The following is an 18237-nucleotide window of genomic DNA, read 5'->3' on the forward strand; positions in this document are numbered from 1 at the left end:
CACTTGGAGCTTCTAGAAGGTCTTGGCCAAGAGGCAGTCGGTAATGGCGACAAGGCCCACGACCTTGCGGTGGGCCTGGTAGACGTTCCACCCATTCTTGGGCCTGTAGTGGTGCCTGTAGTGGATACAGCGTGCCCACTGGGAGCCGCACAGGCTGATCTGGCTCACCGAGGAGATTCACTTATAGATGCAAAAAAGATTCTCCTCTGAGATGATCCCCAACAGGTTGGACCACCACGGGGAGATTCTGGCTGTCCTCAGCACACTGCACATAATAGGGATGCTCATGTTGCAGGCCCTTCTGAGAGGGGAGAGGAGACTGAGGTACACACTCCGCTGTGGGCTGCAGGCCTTCTGGGTTGCGGTGACCTGGTGTGTAGCAGCCAGAAGACAAGGGAAGCCCAAGCAAAGCCAGGGGTACAGTCTGTCCTCAGCATCTGCACATGGCTACCATAGCTCGGATCACATTACCCAGCTTTTGGTCTAGGCTTCCAGCCCCTGCAGAAAAGGGTCATTTCTTGTTTTCAGTTTCCAACACCTAGCCAGGCCCTGATGCAAAACCAGTGCTCAAAACTGCTGAATACAGGAATGAACAAATGAACTGCTTTCCCCACCCTGCTTCAGCAGAATATAAAGAAAAGAACCACAGTGGGATCAAAAGATCTGGATTTCAACTCCAATTTACTCGAACTCCTAAGATGCAGAATAATGGATAAGAAAACTGTCCTTGGGGAGGAGAGTACAGTTCTGTGGCAGAGCCCATGCTTAGCATGTATGAGGTCCTGGGTTCAATCTCCAGTACCTCCATTAAAAAAAATTGAAACAAATAAATAAACCTAATTACCCCACATCAAATATAAATTTTTTTAATTCAAAATTCAAAAAAAGACCTTGCAATTGACACAACATTGTAAACTTGACTATACTTAATTAAAAAAAAAATCCTTGCCTTACAAGAATATATCTGGATTATGGAAGTTTGCAAATGTAAAATTCCTAGGGTACAATCTGCATAAAAAGTGGGGGACTGTACACATGTACTATCCCTCATTTATGAGCTATATTTCCTTTGCGGGGTGTTATAACCTCTCAGAGCTAAATTTCTCAGATTAAAAAAAGAAAACATTACCTGATTCTCAGTACTGCTGAAGAATTAGATAACCTTATGATAGAACCTGACCCACAGAGGTTACTCAATAAATGTTTGTTGAATGAATGAATAAACACGCAATTGAATGCTGCCCCTGCCACAGACCATCACAATGGTACTGCCTGGAAATCCTTAGCCCACGTGCCACCCGACTCTACACTAACCATGTGGGTGACCTGGGCAGGCCTGTGTGGTTCTCTAAACCCCAGTTTATTCACGAATAGAAATGGGAGTAATAACACAAACCTCAAAGGGTTAGTGAGTCAATAACAAATTGTACTACAATTTTGCAAGATGGAATCATGAAAGAAAATTGGGCAGAGTCCATAGGCTGTCTCCATATTATCTCTTACAACTGCATGGGAATCTACTATACATCTCAAAATAAAAAGTCAAATTTTATTAAAGAGGCTATTGAGATTAAGTGAGCTCACTGTCTTAAATAAGGAACACACAGTACAAATAGGACAATGCACAGCCCATGAGATACACTCAGTAAATATTCCCAATGAGCCCACTGGTCCCTCCAACTCCAGAGCACAAGGATGGGTCTTCATGGCCAGAGACCACTGCACCTGAAGCTAACAAAGCTAATGGTCCCCACTTCCAAGAGCCCCTGCCTCCACCCTAAGTCTAATTTTGTATTTGTAATTTTGTTTTCTTATACTTAAATAGGAATACCCAATTGCATAGCCTTCAGGTCACCAAAACCTGACCACGGAAATCATGACAGCAGCCCTCCCCAGTGAAACAATAAAATTAAAAGCCATATCCACAAGAAGTCCGTGTAATTCTAATGGCAGGAATTTCATCCTGGACTGAGAGGAAGAGGACTGGGGAGGAGGAGGAAACTGGGGCCCTCAGACTCAGGGGCCACCTGTCCCATGATGGAATTTAGTCTCAACCCACACACTTCAGGAAATTCAAATTACACATAGACAGAGTGCTATGGACAAGAGTTTTTGGTTTTTTTTTTGTTTGTTTTTTTTAAAGAAACTCGATTCTCTAACAGGTCAGGTTTCTACTGAGACACAAATGGCTTATATTTATATTGTTTCATGAAAACCTAAAATAATATAACTCTAACTTGACACATGAAGAAACGGAGGAAGAGAGAGGTTTATCACATTGTGCAAGATTAGAGAGAGGCCACGTCAGAGGCTGTATTTAAATCCAAGCCCTTGCTCCATTTCTCACACTAGAAAGTGTGACATACTGACCCCCTCCTGTCCCTTCCCTGCAATAAATCTCTTAAGTCTTTTCTGTGCTACCTGGAAAGAACCAAAGTCACATTAACTTTCCACAAAGGGCTGTGTCACCCCTTGGAGGAGATATCAAAATCTGAAGAATTAAGGTTGGAGCAGAGATTTGAGTTCTCTGTTTCTCAAAAGGAAACATGGGTTTAAAAGAAACCCGAAAGCAATGATCTAGTCTAAGCCGTCGTTGTGCAGAGAAGGAAACGGAGGCTCAGAAGAGATGAGGAAAGGGCCTTATTTACAAATCTTGCCTCAGCCCAGCACCAAGCCAGCCCTGGGCACTCCTGGGGAAGGATGTGTGAGGCCCGGGAGAATGAGTGTTAGAAAAAAGAAAGAGAAGAAGCATACAAGCCCTCTCTCTACACCGTCGTACCATGCAGTTCCACCAAATTACCCAGTATGGGAGCCGCCAACATTAAGGTGGGCTAAACAGGTTATAGAAACCTGGAAGTCTCAACCACAGTGGAAATTCCAACTTTTATATGGTTTTTCCCAGTTCAAGCATGAGCTCAGCAGGAGCTCCGTGACAGGCACTACACGAGGCCTGGAGTTCTCCCAAATACAGATCTCTTTGAACACGTGTGCAAACCACATGCAGGCCCACCAGAAGCAAAGCGTCCACATATAAGATGGAATTACTGAAAATGAAGGCAGCTAACCAGCATATATTACTAGCAAAAAGGATGCTGCTAGAAATACTCATGGACATAGCAAACTGTGGTTAGCAAGTGGGAAAGGGGGAGGGACAGTTTAGGAGTTTAGTATGATCAGATACATATTACTATATATAAAATAAATAAATGACAAGGACCTACTGTATAGCACAGGGAACTATATTCAATTTCTTGTAATGAGTTGTACAGAAAACAATCTGAAAAATATACATGTACATATGCATATATATAACTGAATCTCTGCTGTACACCTGAAACTAACATTGTAAATTGATTACACTTTAATAAAAAATAAGAATTTTAAAAATAAATAAATAAATAAAAGAAAACTGTAATCCCCGTAGCTGTAGGTGGTGGAGAACACTGGTTGCAAGCACCAGGTCCACTCGATCTTTCCAGCAACGGCTGTCACTCTTTCTGACCATCAGTGAGTCAATTGGCTTCACTGAGGTTACTTTTCTCTTTCGTGAAAAGCTACAGTTGCAACCAAAGATATATATAGTCTCATTATTCACAGACCCAACAAATTAGTGAAGACTTTCCATAGGCCAGGCTCTGTACAGGTGAAAAGATAGGGTCCCAGATACATTTATGGGTAGAAAAAGTTTATGCCACAAAGATATTAATTCTTCCTGTTCTGATATATAGATTCAATGTAATTCTGATTAGAATTCCTACCAGATATTTTATGGAATGTAACAAGTTAATTAAGTTCAGGAACAGCCAGGAAATTTCTTTAGAACCACCACTGGGGAGGGGTGGATAGATCATTCATTTCCACTGTTCTTTCTGAAGTGATGAAAACGTTCTGGAATAATAATGGTTGCACCACTGTGAATATACTAAAAGCCACTGAATTGTACCATTTAAATGGGTGGACTTCACAGTGTGTGAACAATATCACAATAAAGCAGTTCTACGAAAAAATATTTCTGGACCACTATTTTTCCCTCTATATTACTAGTCTGCCCCACAATTTAAGAAAAACAAAAAAACAAAAACAAACAAAAATTTGCCAGGAGATCTTTAGGACTGCAATGCTCCTGGGTTTCCAAAATGCCTCTGATGGTGCTGCTCCTGTTAACACACAGTAGTTGGGCTGGACTAGTTAAGGACTATATCTTTTTAAAACCGACGGTCACATGTTTCACGCTGGGAGAGGGGAGGATGGAGAATGTCACAGCCTCAAGCCCTCATCTCTTTTTTTTGTTTGTTTTGTTTTTGTTTTTGGAGTAGAGAAAGTTTTTACTATAGGGCCAAACAAGGAGAACAGTGGCTCGTGCTCAAAAACCCTGAACTCTCTGATGGTTTTTGAGGTGAATTTTTTCTTTTTTTTTTTAGGGTAAAGTTTTTAATAGGCAAAATGAGGCTTGAGGGCTTCCAGGTGTATGTCTTTCTTCTGACTAGTTGGTGGTAGGTAATAGGGCCATGTTCCAGGAATCTCGTGCTCAACCTGAAGTTACCATCCTCCACCTGGGTGGGGGCCTTAGCTCCTGCAGAACAACTCAAACATATTAAGTACAGCCCTGCCCCTACCCCTCAGCTCATTTTTAAGTGAACCAAGCCCTGCTTTCAACACTGTGATCACGCTCACTATAAAAACACGTGACATCAACAAGCACCACCATCCAAACACCAGAAAAAGTATTAAGGGTATTTACCTGGGGCAGAAACACTGAGGGAGGAGAAAGAAGCATGCTCAGCGTTGGCTCTCTCTTTTCTCAAGTCTCTGCCAGGAGAAGCTGGGCTTTACAGACAGAGGATCTCAGCCCCAGGGAACAGCATCCATGCCACTGAGCTGGACCTCGGGGACAGGGAAAGGGAGAGGAGTGCATTCTAGGGGTGGCAGGGCAGGGAAAGCGGCGGGGGGCGCGGGCTGCAGCCCCGCTCGGAGGCCAGTCCCAGCCACTGTCCCCGCCCCCACCCCCGCCGGGCTCCGCAGACCCCGCCGGCCAGGATGCAGCCCGCTCAGGGGCGGGGGGCGGGGGGTCTGCGGCGAGGAGAGGGAGCCCGGGAGGAGGGGACTCGCGGGCGGGAGAGCGGAAGGGGGCGCCGGCTGCAGACTGAGGGGACCCCGGCTGGGCCGAGAGGTGACAGGTGCGGGCCGCGGTATGGATGGGGGTGGCCATGTCCCGGGCAGGTGCGTGCCCTGCCCTGGACTGTGTGGCCTGGACGCCGGGGCAGGTGGCGCAGGCAGAGGGGGCTGGCGCGAGCCCCTCAGCTGGACACGCACTAACTCGAGCCCTCGCAAGCTGTGACACGCGAACCCCCTTCCCCAGAGCCCCCAACCTTCCACTTACACAGCCGGAAGCCCCGACCCGAGGCAGCAGCCAAAGGCCTACCGGGCGACAGAGCCGAGCAGCCACTGGAGCTGATCCTTGGCTCGGAGCTGGAGCTTCGGTCCCGCGGTCCAGCTGGCATCCAACCGTGGGCATACGCGGGAGGGCCAGCAATCCGCTCTGGGCTCTGGGTTCTGCGAGATACACTGGGGAATCGAGGGAGGGAGAAGATGGGAGGGGAAGAAGATGGGAGGAATAGGAGAGGAAGCGAAAACTGGAGGGAGAGAGATGGACGGAGGAGGAGCAAGGAGAAGCGAGAGATCTAGAGGGAGAAGGGGGAGGGGAGTAGCAGAGATGAAGAGAAAAAGCTTTACCTTCAAGGGCACCCTGAAGGAGGCGCCAGTCCTCCTCTATGTCCTTCTCTAGCCCCTCAAGGCCAGAAGCTCAAATTTCACCTCCCTGGTCAAGCCCCCCAGCCAAGGCCCTGCAGAACCCCTACAGGGATCACACCTGTTGCCCCCAAGAGGAGCTCAGCTTCCTGTTGCTCCCAGAACCAAACACCCACAGGCGTTGTCGCTTAGAACTATCTTAGGAAAAGTATAAATTCCCCTTTTACAGGCTGGGAAACTGAGGTAGGCATGATCTTTGCCTTAGCTGCACTGTCCCAGGTTTTGGGCTGGCAGGGAGCGGGAGGTACAAGTTCAGAGACTCAGACAGAGCAGATTCCCCGAGTGTCAGTGCATAATTCCCATCTCTCCTGGGTAAACCACTTTCCACCCTAGTGGAACAATGAAGGGTCTACAATAGGTCCCTGGGTGTGGGAGAGCTGTCCTCAGTTCCAGTGCCCAGCTTGCTATGTAGATAGGAGTGTTCTCGAGTCCAAACTCATTCTCCTCAATGCAGGACAGGCCAATAAATCAGAAGACCAGATGTTGGGGCATGGAATAGCAAGTTTCTGTAGACCTAGATGGCAAACTAATGTCCTGGAAAACCATCTCCCCAAGTCAGAATTCGGGATCATTTCCTACTTACTTGGTTGTTGCAAACTTCTTGGTGTAGGAATTTTTTGTTGTTAGAATTCTTTGTTCTTGCGGCTATCCACCTGGGTCAGATCCCTGTAAACCTCCAACAAAACAAATGTTATTTTCTATTCTGCAACTTGTTATCTTTATATGAATGGAAAAATGTTAATATCCTTAAAGGTCAGAGCCTTCAGAATAGGCTCTCCTGTCTATTTCAGGCTCTAGGCAACATTGTTTTACAGAAGGTGCAGAACCAGCAAGACTAAGCCTAGGAAACAGGGCACAGGGTTAAAGTCAAAGGAACAGATCTAATACAGAGTCTGATGTGTTCTTTGCTATTATCGAGGCAGAAGCCACTTGAGGATTTAAATCCTTTTAGGTTAAAAATAAGTAAAACTTTAAAGGAATTTACATACATAGGTTGAAATGTGCATAAAATATTTGGAAAAGCTCACAAAAGATTGTAAACAGTGGCATCTCCAGGGAGGGCTGAGAGAACAAAGGATGAGGGAAACCTTTCCCTTGTGTATTTTTGTGCTGTTTGAATTTATTTTTACCATATGCATGGGTTTCTTTTTCAGTTAAAAAAAAAGTGTAATGGAGGGAAGGAGTAACTAGCTCAGCAAGTACAGCAACCATGGAAAACTGAGCCGTCACTTTTGCTTTAAGCCAGGAAGCATTTATTGACCCTCTCCTATGTGCCCAGTGCTGTTTTATGACTTCATTTATTATGTATATTTTTTATAAAATAATAACATGCTATCACTGACCCCTGCCCAGGGGAGCTGGTGGAAAACCAATTGAGTTTTTATTAAGTTGTTTTCCAAGGAGTATAAATGAGTTATAAACAGAACACATCTTCAGGGCAAACCAGGTGGAATGGGTTTCCAGCAGGCCAGACAGCTAGGAAGGGTTTTCAACAGAGATGCCCAGAGGCAAAGAGAGAAAGCCTCCAGGGCCCCAAAAAAGCTGCCCAAAGTGGTTTCTCCATGGCAATATTGTAATAGGAAAGAACAAATCTGACTCCATATTACATCTTTTTCTTTGATTTAACCTTGTGCTGTTTCTGAGGCTTAGTCTTATTGGTTCTGCACCTTTTATAAAACAATGTTGCCTAGAGCCTGAAATACCCAGGAGAACCTATTATCAAGGCTTTGACCTTTAAGGATATTAACACTTTTCCATTCTTATAAAGATAACATGTTGCAGAACAGAATATAACTTTTGTTTTGTTGGAGGTTTACAGGGATCTGACCCAGGTGGACAGCTGCAACAACAAAGGATTCTAACAACAAAGGATTCCTACACCAAGATGTTTGCAACAAACATGCACACCCCCTTCCCCTTTTTAATATAAAAGAAGCCTGAATTGTGACTAGGGGAAGATGGTTCTCCAGGAGAATTACTCTGCATTGTCCTCAGTCAGCTGACTTTCCAATTAAAGACGCTATTTCTTGCCACAAAACGTGGTCTTCCAATTTATTGGCCTGTCCTGCAGTGAGCAGAATGAGTTTGGACTCAGTAACACAACCAAACATTGAAAGTATTCATTTGGTATATTAAATGACTTGCTTCTGCTGGTCTTTCTTCCTGACTTTTTCTTTTCTTGACCACTCCTGCTATGTTTATGAAAAATCAGTCAGTCTGCTCTTGTGGACACATTTACATCTCTAGCCACTACCCTTCCAGATAAGAACTGATGTCACCAAAATTGTTAAGAGCTATTACATGGTCAGAAAAGAGCAGAATTGTGTACTGGCTGATGTTCAGGAGCAGGCTGGGACACCTGACAAGATGTCATAAGCATGGATAGACAACAGGGCACCAAAGGAGAAGCTTCTAAGCCTCCATGAAGGACATGCTGGATAAGAAGGAAAAGTCCCAGATTGTAGATCTGATTCCACCATGAGCTTCTTGGGTGAGGCTCGGCAAGTCATTTAAGTTCTCTAGGCCCATGCTGTCCAACATGTGAGCCACCAGCCACATGCAGAAATATGAAGTTATTCTGTAGCCAGGCAGAATTATAAATAAACATTTTACAGCAAAGGCTCAGCACATATGATGTTTAGAAACATTAGTAGTTTTCTTGCCCTAACAGGTTATTTTTGTATGTCTAGCTTTTTGTGGTTTGTAACACTCGTGACTAATGATTCCCTTACAGTGAGGTCTTTTGAAGTTATAAGTTATTGGACACAGTACCGTCATATCACAGTTGAAAAAAAAGATCCACATAAGCCAGGCCATTTGATTTAGTAGTTATAAGCAGGGTCTCCAGGGCCAGCCTGCCTGAGTATAAATTCTCACTCTGCCTCTGGGGGGTTCTGTGTGAATCTTGGAGAAATTTTTATTATTATTGTTGTTGTTGTTATTGTTGTTGTTGTTGTTGTTGTTTTACTTATTTGTGCCTCTTTTCCCTAACCTTTAAATGGTGAGGAATATGTAGACTCTACCTCCTACTGTGCTGGCAGGATTAAGTGATTTAACATCTGTGCTGCCCACTTCCCTGGGTTTCAGCATTCTCCAGGCAATCAGTTTCACACCCAGAGGCATTCTCCACTGTCTTAGTCAGTCTGGGATGCTGTAAAAAATTACCATGGGTCAGGTAGCTTAAACAACCAGCATATTCCTCAAGTTTTGGAGGCTGAGACATTCAAGGTCAAGGTATATGGGAGAGGACTGCCTTCATGGCTTGAAGATAGCTGTCTTCCCACTATCTTCATGGGGTGGAGAGCAGAGAGAAGTAAGCACTCTGGGGCCCCTTATAAGTGCCCTAATTCCATTCATGAGGGCTCTACCCTATTGACCTCATTTTATCCTACTAATCACCTCCCAAAGGCCCCGCCTCCCAATGCCATCACCCTGGGAGATGGGGTTTCGACATATGGATTTTGAGGGGATGCAAACATTCTGTACATACATTGGCTAACTCTCCCCAACATGCAGTCATCAAACCTGTAGCTAATTTCAAAGTAATGTTTATATCTCTCTGCCCATTTCCATTCCTACATCCACTAACACTGAAGCCCTGCTACATTTTATTCCTTATTTTTCTGGAAGAGATTTAATTGATTCCTCTACTCCAATGCTCTCCTCACTCCAAACAGTCTGCTTAACAGCACTGCCAGGTAGGTGTTCCTTAAAACACCTTCCCAATTTACCTGGTTGTTTTTTAGGTGTAAATGTCAGAATCCTCTCCACAACCCATCCTAGACCTTTAATGCCTTATACTACCACTCACTATGTTATTTTTCTATTACCACTATAACAAATTTTCATAAGCTTAATAGCTTAAACCAGCACAGATTTATCACCTTATGGCTGTGGAGGTCAGAGATCCAACACACTTCTCATTGGGCTAAATTCAAGGTACCAGCAGGGTGTCTTCCTTCTAGAGGGTCTAGAAAAAAATGTTTCCTTGTTTGTTTGTTTTTTTCCAGTTTCCAGTGGTCACCCACCTTCCTTAGCTTGTGCCCCACGACTTCCTCCATCTTCATGGCCAGCAGCCTTTCTGAACATCTCTCCATGGCTGCACCTCCCTCTGATCCTCAACTCAAATGGGAAATGTCCTATGCTTATAAAGACCCCTGTGATTACACTGGGCCCACCTGGAAAATCCAGGCTACTCTCCCTATCACCTCATCTCAGGATCCCCTTGTCCCACCCCACTCAGGCATTATGTATGTGGCTGTGACACTCACCTTGGGTAACATTTCCTCTCGTGAACAATTAAAGGTTCAAGACACTTGTGAACGGCTTTATGTATTTCTTCCTTAGTCTTTCCACATTCAGTACATCTGGTGAGATTATACAAATCCTGTTTATTTGTAACCCGGCACTAATCTTTAACAACGTATTATGTGTTTAAAAGGCTAATAGCCAATTTAGAAGGAAAATCCTCTAAGATTTTTTAAGATTTTTCTCCTAAAATGCCTGTCATCCCTTTCACTGTCTACAGTAACATGTCACAGGTGGCTTCCCTGTGGGGGTGGGGGACACATTGTTCTGCCACCACAGTCCCTTCATTCACACCAACGTCCTGGTCTCCTAACAGAGGATCTCTGCTCCCAGCTTTGCTCACTTCCTCCTCCTTTCCATTGACCATCCTGTTCCCACCGCTTCCTTCGTTCACCACATCAGGATTTCATGACCACATTCTTCTCTAAATGGAATGGATATTGTGCATCTAATGTCTAATAATTGTTCTCAGTGTATACGCACACACTCACCTACGTGTCTCCCCATCCGTCTCTTTATTTTCCTAGAATCTTCCAGAGGAATCCGTTCTATCATGATGATGATGATGATGATGATACTGACAGTGATGACAGGGGCCTCTCAAGGACTCTGATAAAGAGAATCAATGAAGAGAGGGAATCATTGCAAAATTGCCCCAGAAACAGGTTAAAGGTAAATAACCGTTATAGTGTTTAATGAAATCGACTAAAATTTAACTATTTTTAAAACTTTATATCACTGTATTTTAAATTTTAAGGGGAATTTTCATTCACCACTAACCAAGATTTGAATTTAGGACCAAAATCTAAGAGGACTTCTATCTTCTAACAAATTGTCCACTAACCTTTTAAACACGTGATTCTTTAAAAAAAAAAAAAGTTTAGTGCTGGGCTGCAAATAAATAGGATTCATATAATTTACCAGACACACTGATGTGGAAAGACTCAGGAAGAAAAACAAAAAGACATTCATAGGGTGGAGGGTGGGAAGGGATAGACTGGGATTTCAAAATTGTAGAACAGATAAACAAGATTATACTGTATATCACAGGGAAATATACACAAAATGTTATGATAACTCACAGAGAAAAAAATGTGACAATGAGTGTGTATATGTCCATGAATAACTGAAAAATTGTGCTGAACACTGGAATTTGACACAGCACTGTAAAATGATTATAAATCAATAAAAAATGTTTAAACAAAAAGCCATTCATAGTGTCTTCAAACTTACGTTGCACACAGGAGAACACATTAGCCACAGTGAGTGTCACACCAACATGACGCCTGAGTGGGACGGGGAAGCTGATCTTCCTCATCAGAGATTTATGCTGATTTGTTAGATGTCAACACAGTTTCCTCATTGGATTTGCTTCTAATAATTATGGAACAGTTTAGGCTCTACAAAAGCAGACTAAACATTTTCCCCTGCCGCCAAATATCTGGACTGAATGTCCCCACAAGAGGGACATGATTATATTTCACAGGAAACTCTTCCTGAGAAACAACAGGCTTTTTGAGGGCAGAACTACTGGTCCCCCAGGGAGGGCTGGAGGAGGGATCGAGGGGACACTGGAAATACAGGAGGAGTCAGTTCAGATAGTGCTGCTCAAGTAGCCAAAGACATCCTACCAAAAGTTTCGTGAGTGAAGCAGCCAATGAACACTGAGCAGGTTGTTAAGACACAGCAGTACATAACTAGCATCACAAGTCAATTGTAGCAAGTTTTGATATTTGGAAAATAATTAGCCCATTGCTCTTTGAAAATGCAGCAGTAGCAATAGAAATAATAAACACTGAGCTGTCTTGGAGATAACAAACAATAAAGAATTCTAAATCTGCAGGATTCCTTGACAAGATGCAAGCAATGAGCTAGATGTGTGCTGCAGATACCTCTTACTGCAGGGCTCACTCCTGCAAAGCACAGAACTAGTTTTCTCAGCAGACAGAGGGAACCAAGTCAAGATTTCTAATCTTGAGAGTTTTACCATATGGCAGGAAAGATCAGACAAATAAATACAGCTAAATATGAATAAATGGAATCAAATATTATGAAGTGTGTATGGAGCACAGAAGAAAAATTCCTTTCACCTGGGATCTATAGAAACTTCTTCAGAAAATATAGCTTTGAAGATGGCCAAAGACATGGGTGGAAATTTGGCAGAACAGGACATAAGGAATTTAAAAACTAATTCTAAAATTCATATAAAAATGCAAAAAAATCGCAAATATACAAAACTTTGAACAAGAAAAATTTTGAAGACTTAAACTATCTGATTTTCAGACATTTTAAAATAAAGCTACAGTAATCAGAAAGTATGGTATTGTTGTAAAACAGGAAAATAGAATAATGGAACAGAATAGAATGTTCCGAACTAAACCAACACTTCGATGGACAATTGAATCTCAGTAAGGATGCAGTGGAGAAAGGTTCTTTTCAACAAGTCGTGCTGGAATAATTAGATATCCATATGCAAAAAGAGAAAAATGAACTTTGACCCATACCTCACAAAATACAGAAAAATTAATTCAAAATCGATCATAGATCTTAATAGGAAATCCAAAACTATAAAACAGCTTGGAGGAAAAGCATAGGCTTAAGCAATATGACCTTGGGTTTGGCAAACATTTCTTTGCTATGACATCAAAAATATAATCTATTTTAAAAAGTAACTGATATAGTGAACTTTATCAAAATGAAGACTCTTCAAAGCTCTTCAGAACACTGCTAAGCAAATGAAAAGACAAGCCATAGAGAGAAACTATTTGCTCCACCTTACCCGCCCCCCAGCAGCAAGCTCACCTGGAGACTGGCGTCTGGCTTCTCGGGCAGCAGAGGCCGCCCCCAGGCCACTCCGCGGGGTGGAGCGGAGCAAACTGCTGGCTCCCGGGCGGCGGGCCCCCTACCCCTGTCACCCCCGCACCCTAATTGCACTGCCCCGCTCCCCTCCTCAGCAAGCTGAGTGGGACAGGTGTGTCAGGCGACCTGGGGCAGCAGAGGCCGCTCCCAGGCCCGGCCTCCGGGGACACGGGAGCTTATCCACCAGCTCGCCAGGGGCAGTGCCGCTCCCCTCCGCTGCCGCCGCCTCTGCCGCTGAGGCCGCCCCTGACCGAACCGCCCCGCCTCCCAGGAGCAAGCTCACCTGGAGTCCGACTTCCGGGGAATCTCCTGCGGCCAAGGCCGCCTCCAGGCCAGGCTGCGGGGAAGAAAAGGAAACAACCGGCTTGCCTGGGCAGCCCCCTCCTGCTGCCGCCACCCCAAAAGCACCACACCCGCCTCAAGGGGTCAGGCTGACTGCGAGGATGTGCACCAGCCTTCTGAGTCTGGCCACGAGCCTGAGAACCTCCCTGCGCTCCTACACCCCTGCAACCCCTGCAGCCCCTGCACTGCATGCACTCTTGAACCTCTGCACTCCCTGAGCCCCTGAAGTGTCTGCACCCTCCACAGCCCGTGCACCCCTGGCACAACTTTCACCTTGCACCACCTACACCCCTGCACCCCTGCATGTCCCACACACCACCTCTTGGGCCTGTGGCAGAGCCTCTGCTGTTGCACCAGCGTGCAGGGACTCATATCCTTGCCAGTAAATGATGCATCAGTGGACCTCTGGGGTTGCCTGCCAGAAAGTATATGTCCCCTGCCACAAGGCTGGGCCACTAGGGTGATCTCTGTGACGTCTCCCAGGACGGGCTCAGAGATGCTGTTCTCTGGGAAGAGAGGAGTTGAAACAGGTCTTGAGGGCAGAGCTGTGCTCACTAGGCCGTCCACGCTTCATGTTTTACACAGGGCTTCACGGAAGTGAAATGAACCCGGCCAAGTAAGGCCTGCTGTGCGCCCACCTCAGTCCTGGGCTCTGAGGCAGACAGACTGGCTCCCACCCTCAGGGCCCAGTTTGGGCACCGGAATGGTCCCTTGGAGGCATCCCATCAGTTCTCAGGAAGAAGTCTGGCAGCTTCCACCCCATGGTCCTCCCTCCCACTGTGCTGGCCTCAGGAAGTTTCCTTATTTGGGGAAGAAGGCAGCCCACCCCCTACCCCACCCCTCACCGTGCTCTTCACCCAGGCTGCTGCTCTCTCTGCCCCTCAGAGTCTGGAAAGCCATCCCTCTTCAGTTATGTCTCTTCTGAGATGGAATTTCTTCCATTAAATACTAGGTGAGGATGCAACGTGGGATGCCCTGGCTAAGAGAACCAAAATAAATAGTTTATTCTGTGAGGATTTCTGTTTATCTACTGGGGCTGGGCTGTGTGTAGTTTGCTACAGCTATTGGTGTGAGAGGCTAAAGCCACCTGTGTGTCCTTGTTTTCATCTCCCCGCTGTCTTTGGGTTTTCCCTAGACACTCCTGAGACATTTACTTCTTTTGGTTTTATTCCTGTTATTACACAGGGATCCTACTGACATGGAGGTAAGGTGTTGGGGGAGCGGGACAGAGGGGAGCATCTGTAGTCCTGTGATAAGTTCTCATTGAGCCTGTGCCCTGAGCTGTGACCTCCACAAGTGTGTCCCTTTCCCCCCACCTGAATTTCGGTGACACAGAAGGGATTTCCCTTCACCCAGGTTGGTTAGGCTCTGGTAAAATAATTTCTCATTAAAAAACCAAACAAAAAACAACTTCCCCCAATGAAACAGAATGTTCTGGGTGTATTTCAATAGAGTTATTTTCTCCTTTCCAGGCAGGAAGCATGAGGGGTTTTTCTCTGACCTTCATTCTGAGAACAGGACATGGTCCTGGAGGTAAAATGCAAGAAAAAGAGCATGGGGTGCCTCTGACTGGCCCCCTGGAGTTGTCACACTCAGATTTCCCCACGCTGAGCCTCCCGCTGGCTTCAGGGATCTGTTAAACCTGCATGCCCCCGGGGTTCTAACAAAAGCGGGTTCTGCCCTGGGAGCTGTGACTCTCCAAGCCTGCCTGGCTGCCTCTCTGGGTTGGGAGAAGATTTTCCCCTCAGTTTTCTGGGATCTAAGAAGAGCAGTGGGTTTGCAGCTCCTTCAGCTCTGGTGTTGTTTTCAGGACAGAAGGAGCAACTCCTGAGCTCCTCACAAGCTGGACCAGAGGCTGGAAGCCTCCCCTCCTCTGCCTCCGTGCAATCAGTGGCTGTGGTTCTAGCCGACTTTCTGAAGAAAGTCACACACATCCCAGCCCCCACAGGAGCACACAGTCCCATAAATCCCCCGATTCCACTGGTAACTACGGAGCCGATGGGGACACGTGTTTCGGGACCAAAGAGGCCTGAATGCACGACTTGCTCCATGGCCTATTAACGTGGTTGCTCTGGGCCTTGTCTGAAGTGGCTTGCTTACCGCACCTGGTATGTGGGAAACACAAAATAAGTACTAGAACCTTCACTTTTGCTCCCTCCAGGGACTTCAAACACAAAGTAATAAGTGAACTCAGACGGCCTAGTCACCACAATGAGGTCCGACCAGCCTGGCTCTCCTGAGTGATGGGCACTGACTTGCACCTTAACTCGGAACAGTAGGGGAACTGCCTTCCTCTAACTGGGCCTCTCCCCACACCGGGCACGCCCTCAGCTGAGACGGGGCCAATTCCCCCATTGAGGTGTGTGCTGGCAGCTTCAGTGTGACCTGGCCCTGCCGGGACGTGAACCTACAGTGAGTGAGGTGGAGGGTCGGGTGGAGGGGGGTCCCTTCTGGGGTGGCAGGGGGCCCAGCAGCACCCCGCCCAGCCTGGTGCCTGGGGCTCCCTAACACCTCCTACAGCTCCTGGGTTGGCTCCGGTCCTGGCCACTCCACACACCGTCCCAGTATCTTTTCATTAAGTCCCTTTTTTGCCTTTATCAGCGAGAAGAGGCTTCTGTTGCTTGTTCAGTGAAACAGTGCATCGGGAAACCAGACTATTTCTAACATCAGTAAAATACCAACCTCGGTCAGCTCTCCGGGCAGACAGCACAGCACAAAGGCCTGCACAGGGCTGTGTGAACGGCTTACGTGAAGGGTCCTCATCATCTGTCTTCAGAGATACAGAAGCTGGTGGTTCAGGTAAAACCTCAGGGAGGGTTTGAGGAATCCAAAGCTGGTTGGTTTCAAAGGCTAACTGGTCAGACCAGACCCCTGAGCTGTGGTCAGAAGCCTAGCTCAACATCACGCAGACTCAGTGCCCTAAGTGCCGGGTGGGGCCTGTGGTGTTCCCTTTGCAGGCTCTCGTTGGGGATTCACTGTAGCCCCTTACATGCAGCAGATTCCAGCCCCCTTAGCCCCCACCCTGAGTGTTCCATGACACAAACCCCGGGAGTGTTTAATTTTCATCTTTGTTTAGGAGGATGAAGTTGGGGCAAGAGGAGACATAAATTCATACTGAGACTGGCACAAGGTCACAGCCAGCACCTCCTCCTCGGAGAGCTATGTGCACCCACAGTGGTGGCTGGGTGGCTGGGCAGAGACCCTCCGCTGGTCCAAGAGGGACTCGCTCCTCTGGCCACAAGTGATGGGTTAGACAACAGATCCAGAGGGAGACAGAGCACCTTTCCTGGGAATTTGGAACTGACACACAGAAATCAAGTTCACTCATCTGGGGATTGGCGAGGGGGAGGGGCGGTGGTTGGAAATCAAATGAAACCAGAGCATGAGAGAAAGTTATAAGTGAAAGAGAGAGAGACAGAGAGACTGAGCTTGTGAGAGCAAATAGAGAGAAGGAAAACAATCAGGGGACAGAGGAATTCCAGCTCCTAACTGTCTAGTCTGTTTCAGCCCATCAACGACCCCTCGGGATGGTTAATATCATTCCAGTTTTGCAGATTAGGAAACAGGCTGAAAGAGGTGGGGGCTGGGTTTGGGTGCACAGTTAATTTAAGTGCCGCTGGACCCCTCAATTCCCATTGCCTGAAGGCACCATAATGCTCACTGGGACCCCTGCGGTCCCCTGACAGCCCAGCACCCTGATTAAAGGGCCCCTGTGGGAGTGGGAACCCCTCTGAGTGTAGAGAGTTCCCTGCATCGAGATGCCATGCATCAGCAGGCTCCCGCTCACCCCAGGTTAACATCTCCCCAGCTGTGCAGTCTCCCGACCCGCTTCCCTCCCTGCCAGGCACCCCCATCCTTACCACCGACTGTACTGCAGGAATTCAGGCACAGGGATGTCCAAAGCAACACGAGCCCACCGGCTGTACAAACAGCAGACTCCCAGCCCCACCTGGGTTCTGAGGGGACAGTAGGCGTCCTCACCTTTCATGACTCTAAGACAATCTTCTTCTTCAGCTGGAGGTTATAGAGAAAAATAAAAGGTCCAAAACATAGTTCGGTGAGGAATTCCCCCAAGGAACTGACTCCAGAGCCTACAACCAGTTGTACCTACCCCCCGGACTTGGGGTGAAGGTGGATTATTGATCAGCACAACCCCCGGTGGCCCAGCTCCTCGGCTTGGCTGCCCAGAGTGGGCTGGGGGAATGGGTAAAGCCAGGGCACTCAGGAAGAGCACAGAGGACCTGACCTCTCCCCTCCGCACTTGTAAATCCTTCCCCAAATCTCAAGACATTGGACAGAGAGCAGCCACCACAATAAGGAGATGCTCCCATCTCTTCACTCACCCCTGTCGGTTCACTTATGTGCTGAGCATCCACTGGGTCCCAGGACATGACACAAAGAATGGCCAATGGGACAGGCTTGGTCCTTCCCCCTGGACCCTGTTCAATCTGATGGAAGAATGATCACTTATAAAGAGTTTTTCAAAATTATACAGAGACCAAAGACAAACTGCAGAGTGAACCAAATTTAAAAATATATATGAAGATCCCCCAGTCTCCCAGCCCAAGGTTAACAGCATAAAGCAAAAAGATCTTGCCTTTGGTCACCAAGGAAGTTGTCACCCCTCTCAGGTGGAAAGGAGAGTTATTCTTTGAGCAGGACACAGAAGTGCTCCATCGGATTGGACCAGGGCCTCTACATTCATTCAGCAAATGTGTATAAGCTCCTACTACGTACGGGAATCTCATAACTAGACCCGTTCCCAAGGCTCTTGGGCTTTATCAGTCAACAAAATAGACATGACTCCCCATCACTGGGGGCTCAGAGTTTTAGCAGAGGAAACAGGCAGCATGTTGTGGGTAGCAAGAGCTTGGAAAAATTAAAACAAAAAAGAGTGATATGAGCAAACTCGGGTGATGG

General features: G+C 46.6%; 2 long non-coding RNA genes across 2 annotated transcripts; both read right to left on the minus strand.

Moving 5' to 3' along the window:
• Positions 1-83: 83 nt before the first annotated feature.
• On the minus strand, positions 84-17552 carry LOC116657056. Its single transcript, XR_004311977.1, has 3 exons — positions 17539-17552; positions 15968-15971; positions 84-447 (listed from the first exon to the last, which is right to left on the minus strand). It is a non-coding gene; the product is annotated as an uncharacterized LOC116657056 (long non-coding RNA).
• LOC116657055 lies at positions 5525-13385 on the minus strand. The gene is made up of 3 exons (XR_004311976.1): positions 13259-13385; positions 10608-10725; positions 5525-5681 (listed from the first exon to the last, which is right to left on the minus strand). It is a non-coding gene; the product is annotated as an uncharacterized LOC116657055 (long non-coding RNA).
• Positions 17553-18237: the final 685 nt, after the last annotated feature.

The sequence above is a fragment of the Camelus ferus genome, chromosome 17 (assembly GCF_009834535.1).
Source record: "Camelus ferus isolate YT-003-E chromosome 17, BCGSAC_Cfer_1.0, whole genome shotgun sequence".
NCBI classification, from domain to species: domain Eukaryota; kingdom Metazoa; phylum Chordata; class Mammalia; order Artiodactyla; family Camelidae; genus Camelus; species Camelus ferus.